Source organism: Symphalangus syndactylus, chromosome 14, assembly GCF_028878055.3.
Source record: "Symphalangus syndactylus isolate Jambi chromosome 14, NHGRI_mSymSyn1-v2.1_pri, whole genome shotgun sequence".
Classification (NCBI taxonomy): Eukaryota; Metazoa; Chordata; class Mammalia; order Primates; family Hylobatidae; genus Symphalangus; species Symphalangus syndactylus.
This window is the reverse complement of record NC_072436.2, coordinates 11,884,102-11,890,451: the sequence shown is the minus strand read 5'-3', so window position 1 is coordinate 11,890,451 and position 6,350 is coordinate 11,884,102. Positions and strand designations below refer to the sequence as shown.

General features: G+C 54.0%; 1 pseudogene; it reads left to right on the top strand.

Annotated features, from left to right (window-relative positions):
• Positions 1-4,962: 4,962 nt before the first annotated feature.
• LOC129462435 (putative uncharacterized protein FLJ46204) lies at positions 4,963-5,452 on the top strand (annotated as a pseudogene).
• The last annotated feature ends 898 nt before the right edge of the window (positions 5,453-6,350 follow it).

Genomic DNA, 6,350 nt, shown 5'->3' with positions numbered 1-6,350 from the left:
TCTAGCTACACGTAACACCTCTTCACATCTCTGTAGGAATATAGACAGGCCCGAGGCAGGGGGCTGGCTCGGGGTTCCACAGTGGCAGAGGAAGAGCCTCCACAGACCCCGCCTTGCCCTCCGTGGCCAGCTTCTCCTCTCTGCCTCCATGATCTGGAACCTTCAGCTGGTCAACTGAGCCACGCCTGGTGCCGTGGTGCTTCCCCAAGCTGCACACGCCGATGGCCATGAGGAATGACTGCGTCCATTGTATCACCTCCTCGCTGTCGGTGAGCCAGTGAGCACCTGCGGCTGCTTTGAGGGGAACTACAATAAAACTTCCAAGACAGTCCACTTTTTAGGAGGTATAAGCAAAGAGCAAACACAACCTGTCGATCGTGCCGAATGCTGTTGATGCTGTTTTCTCATCCTAAAACAGACGATGAAAATGCTAAGCTCTGTAAAGAAGGACTTAGTCATACTCAAAATTCTCCAATAAACACCTTACTTTGTGTTTCGCCAGTTCCGCGTTACAGGCAAGTCTCAATGGCCCGTGGTTCAGTGTCCTGCTCCGTGAAATGAAGGAATCGGACACAGCTCACGGCTCACTCTGGAGTTAACTGAAGCCCTTGAAGGAAAACCACCAGGTTTTCTAGGAGTTTACGGCATTATTTATTTTTATTATCCTCACCAAAAATTTATGTTCAGCCACTTTTTTTTCCTCTAAATTTTCTGGAACTTTTCTCCTTAGTGTGCTGCATTCACGAAGCACACAAAAGTCTCTTTGACCTTATCTCTCTCTCTCTCTCTCTCTGTAAGGCTCTTCTTGGTATTATTGAATTTTATTCATAGCAAGACCCATCTGAGGCAATCCTGGTGCAATCTTCCTCACTTTGTCTGCCTGCCTTCCTTCCTTCCTTCCTTCCTTCCTTCCTTCCTTCCTTCCTTCCTTCTTTCCTTCTTTCCTTCCTTCTTTCCTTCCTTCCTTCCTTTCTCCCTTCTTTCTCTCTTTCTGTCTCTTTCTTTCTTTCTCTCTCTCTCCTTCCTTCCTTCCCTCTCTTTCTTTCCTCCCTTCCTCCCTCTTTCTTTCTTTCTTTCTTTCTTTCTTTCTTTCTTTCTTTCTTTCTTTCTTTCTTTCTTTCTTCTTTCCTTTCTTTCTTTTCTTTCTCTCTTTCTTTCCTTCTTTTCCTTCATTTATTTTTGAGACAGAGTCTCACTCTGTCACCCAGGCTGGAGTGCAGTTGCTCACCGCAACCTCCGCCTCCCAGGTGCAAGTGATTCTCCTGCCTCAACCTCCTGAGTAGCTGGTATTACAGGCCCACACCACCACACCTGGCTAATTTTTTGTCTTTTTAGTAGAGACGGGGTTTCACCGTGTTGGCCAGGCTGGCCTCGAACTCCTGACCTCTGTGGTCCTTTACACCAAGAATGACTCTTGTATTCCTTCCTTTCCTCCCTTCCTTCTAGCCACCCACCCACCCACGCATCCGCTCATCTATCCATCTACCCATCCAATCATCCACCCACCCACCTATCCATCCACCCACAAGCCCATCCATCCATCCATCCATCCACCTACCCACCCACCCATCCATTCATCCACCCACCCATCCACTCATCCATTCTTTCACCTAGTCATCCACCCATTCAACCACCCATCCACCCATCCAGTTATCCACCCACCCACCCATTCACCACCCACCCACCCATCCATCCACCCATCCATCTAATCATCCACCCACCCACCCATCCATCCACTCATCCATCTAATCATCCACCCATCCATCCATCCACCCACCCACCCACCCTTTCACCCATCCACCCATCTATTTATCCATCCGTCCATCCATCCGTCCATCCATCCATCCATCCATCCATCCATCCATCCATCCATCCTCCATCCATCCATCCATCCATCCATCCATTTAACAAAAGAGACAATTTCCTGTCCCCTTTGGGAACACTGCCAAGTTTTCTCTGCCTTGCAGCTGGGTCGAGCTGACATTTGGCAGAAGGAGGTGGGTGGTACATTTTGCATCACGGCCTGGGCCTGCCTCAGGCACAGGTGTACAGCTCCATGCCAGGACTAATGCTGGGCATGGAAAGCTGGAGAGGTGGCTTTGTGCCCAGGGCTGGTTGTAGCATCTTGGCATGTTTCTGTCCCCAAAGTCCCCAGTGGGCTCAGGGACATTCAGCCATCTTCAGAGATTGCTACCATTTAAAGCAACAAGGAGACAGGACAACCATCATTTTCCCTGACTCCAGTGAGACCTGGAGGCTGTCCTGCAAGTGAGATGCCACCTTCAGCTCTTCGTGAGCAGAGTTGCCCATAGCCCTTAGCTCATTGCAGGAAGCAACCGATGTGGCCCCCACATTAGTAGCCCTCAGGGCCAGACCAAGTTCAAAATTTGGTTAACAAACCTGTAGGCTTCTTCTTTGTTTTCAAATGTCACAGAAAATCTTTTTATGCTATCGTGGGAATGGAGTCTCTCCTTCCTTCTTCCTTCAGCCTCATCTGAGTTGAGGTGGGGAGAGTTGGACACAAAGGTCAAGGGGAGAGAAACACTCACAACAGCCCCCAGAAAGCCAAGGCAAGGGTTGGCACACCAAAATGACATGGAGACAGCCCCACACCCTAATGGGTCGATCCCATCCCTCGATAACAGTGTGTGGCTGGGATCTTCTGCATTTCACGGGAGGCTCAGGGAGATGAAGCAACTTGCCTGAGGTGTCACAGGTGTAGGAAGGAGAGTAGGGGCAGATGGGGCCAAACTCCAGGTTTGCCTGGATGTAGAGCCACGCGCTCCCCCCGCTTCCTCCTTGATGGGTTCTCTTCGCACGCTTCAGGGTGCCCCCATGCTCTGCTCGGCCCCTGCAGCAGGAGGGCACAGAGCTCACTGCTGGCTGGTCTCCATGGCAACAGCTGACGAGTCTGTATCAGATGATGGCAGAGCTGCCTTGGAGCGCGAGCTTGGCTGTGATGGCAGGGACTTGGGAGGAGAGGAGCTGGAGGAGTGGGGGATGGGGCATGAGCTGGGGTGCCGGATGGGCTGCTCTCCCAGCAGCCATTTGGAAGATGCTTCCAGTCAGGTCTCAATCTCAATCGGTCACTTGTCCATGTATATTTCATGGACATTTACCCCGTGCTGGGCACTGGGCATACAACAGTCTACTGGACCCAGTCTCACTCTCAAGGGGAGTGTAGCCCAAGAGAGAGGCAGGTAGATTATCAGGTAATTATAGCTCACCATGATTGATGGGAAGATAGGGAAAGTTTGGGACACATGCAAGCCCCTAGAAGAGGCACCCCACCGGGGCTTGGAGGCAGGAAAATTTTCCAGGAGAGAGGAATATCTATGTGACATTCTGAGACAGAGAGAGAGAGGGGGAGAGAGGGAGAGAGAGAGAGAGAGAGAAAGGGAGAGAGAGAGAGGGAGGGGGGGAGGGAGAGAGAGAGAGGGGGTAGGGAGAGAGAGAGAGAGGGGGAGAGAGGGAGAGAGAGAGAGAGAGAGAGAAAGGGAGAGAGAGAGAGAGAGAGAGAAAGGGAGAGAGAGAGAGAGGGAGGGGGGGAGGGAGAGAGAGAGAGGGGGTAGGGAGAGAGAGAGAGGGAGAGAGGGAGAGACAGAGGAGGCGGAGGGGGGGAGAGAGAGAGAGATGAATGAGATCTGCCAGTCCTCAGTGCCTGGAGCTCCAAGGGAGGAAGGCTAGAGAGGGAAGCCATGCTTGTCCTGGGGCCGAGATGAAGAGGAAGGGGGAGGGTCTGCTCCAGGCCAGCCCTGGACGAGGGGATAAATTTTGTCTTCACCAGACACTGAATTGGGCATCCTCACCTCCCACCTTACAGATGAGGAAACTGAGGCTCAAAGAGCCTCAGCAGGACGTAGGAGGAGGTGGACCCGGCTCTGATGCAGGTGGCTGGTTCAACGACAGACTCCTCTGTGCCTCGACTCCCAGACCAAATCCGGAGGTCCTGGAGTAGAGTGGGTGGGTCTGCCAGGGCATGGCCAGGCTGCCTGTCTCTGGAGACTCCCCCAAGGAAGTTTCTTGACCTTGAGGATGATAACGCAGGGCAGGCTCTTGAGTGCTGTGCAGGGACTCCCTGGAGAGCCCTGGGAAAAGCAGGCCTGGGCCTCTGCCTCTGCTGCAGGGGCCAGCACAGGTGTCAGGTCTCCACACATTTCATGTCCAGGCCATTTTCCCACTCTAGGGCCAAGGCCGGGCACTTCCCTGTAAGTGGCACAGCTGGTGCTGTGGGGTCTCTCGCTCTCCAAAGGTTGGTTTCAATCCCAAGTGTCACCGCTGGAAACACTGGCCACCCCGGGACATGTGGTCTTGCCAGTCCTTCTGCAGGGCTCTGTTTCTTAGGTCCCAAGCATCTGCAGGGAGCACTAGTCTGAGATCTTCCTAGATACTGGGCAGGAACAAGCCTGCTATGCTCATTCCCAAAGGGCTCCACATCTAGAGAAATGAAGGCCTGGAAGGCTCTTTGGCTCCACACTAGCAAAACAGTTGACGTCACCCTGCCTAAAGAGACAGTCAGGAAATCCCCTCGTTCCTGGGCGAGGAGAAGCTGGCCCACAGGGAGTGACGGCGTTGAGCAGATACTACCCTTGGCTCCCTCATGGATGGGGTGGGGCCTGCTGACCTTGACAGCAATCAGGGGAGGGGGCTTGGAGGGGAGAGGTTAGCTGGTGAAGGTGAGGGAAAGGACTGGAGTTAGGACAGGGCGCAGAGACCACATCCTGTGACGAGGAGGCATCTGTGACCTGTGTGATCTGCCAGGCAGGCAACCCAAGTCATTGTACTGCTACTATGCCCGCTTCTGAGACAGGAACAAAGAGAGGCTGTTTCTGTCTCTTGGTGCTCTCCGTTGGACACGTCTGCTGGGCAGTACTGGCTTTTACTGTAGGTATTTTTCTGCTTTTCCTTCTCTCCTCCTCTCACTCTCTCTTTTCCAGGGCACTCACACACACACTTGCACACATGTGCACAGTTTCACACACATGCATTGAACACATGTGCACATATATGCGTTGGCATACACTTGCACACCCACACACCTGTGCACTAGCACCCATTTGCACGCATGCCACACACTTGCACACATGTGCATTTGCAGAAATACGCCCTTGCACGTGTCTGACACACCTGCACACTAGCACACACCCATTTGCACACAGGCACAGACACACTCACGCATTTATACACACAGCCACCAACTCGCACAAGCAGCACTTGTACACTGACACACATCCGTTTGTGCCTCTATGGTGCACACTTATGCATTTGCACACAGCTACGCCTGCTCACATATTTGCACACAGCTACGCCTGCTCACATATTTGCACACACCCACCTACACACTTGCACACATACTACACACTTGAGCGTGCAGCACACATACGCATGTGCACACACGCACATTTGCACATGCACACAGCAGTGGCACACACTTCTCTATCACTCTCCCTAGTCACCGTTCTCCCCTGTGATTCCCACTCCTCTAACCGCCGCTGCTCAATTGCTGCCCCCTCCACTGGAAGGGGCCTGGCCTGGTGCCCTGTCTCTGTCTGTCTGCACCGTGCAGGGAGGTTTCACAAGGACTGGCTGATGTCTCGCCTCGAGCTGGCCTGGCTGCAGCTGCTGCTGAGCGGAAGTCTCTGAGGGGCGAGGCTGAGAGGAAACCACACTCCGGCTGGGGTTCCCGCAGCTCTGGCCTCTGGGGAGGGGTGCGGAGATGTGTGGGCGTGAGATGGCTTTGAGGGAGGGACAGCATGAAGCTTTTCTCTGGGTCTCTTCAGTCTCCAGGACAAAACTAGGCCACTGTGCTCCAGGAGAAGGGAAAACCCATGTCCCCCCAGGCTGGGCCCACCGGCAAATTGGGCTCCCAGGCCCTACTCAGCCCATGCTTCTGTCTCTGCCTTGTCAGGCTTATTCTTCGGGCCTTTGAAGCAGCCTTTGGTGGGCAAACGGCATCTCGGGGAACCCTGGCCTGTCTCCTCCAGAGCTTGTGCCTTGGCCCTGGGCAGGGGCCACCATGGGCCGTTGATGTAAATGGCATCCCCAGAGTTGTGCAGTGTGGGGCAACCCTGAGGTATCAGCCCAGCCCCCCATCTGCAGCTTTTGCTACCCAGCCCCGCTCCAGTTCTGTGTCTGTCACTGGGCGTGGTGGGGGAGGCCGGAGCTCAGGGACAGGGGCACCCCTGGCAGATTCTCCCTGCCCCAGGTGGAAGGGGACGGGGGAAGTGCCCATCCTCCATCCTCCTATCCTGCCAGCGGAGTGGGCGCTACTATGCAGGGGAGGATCTGGCTGAATAACGACGCTGAGCTCAGGACACCAGTCTTCTCCGTGCACCTACTGTGTGCCAAGT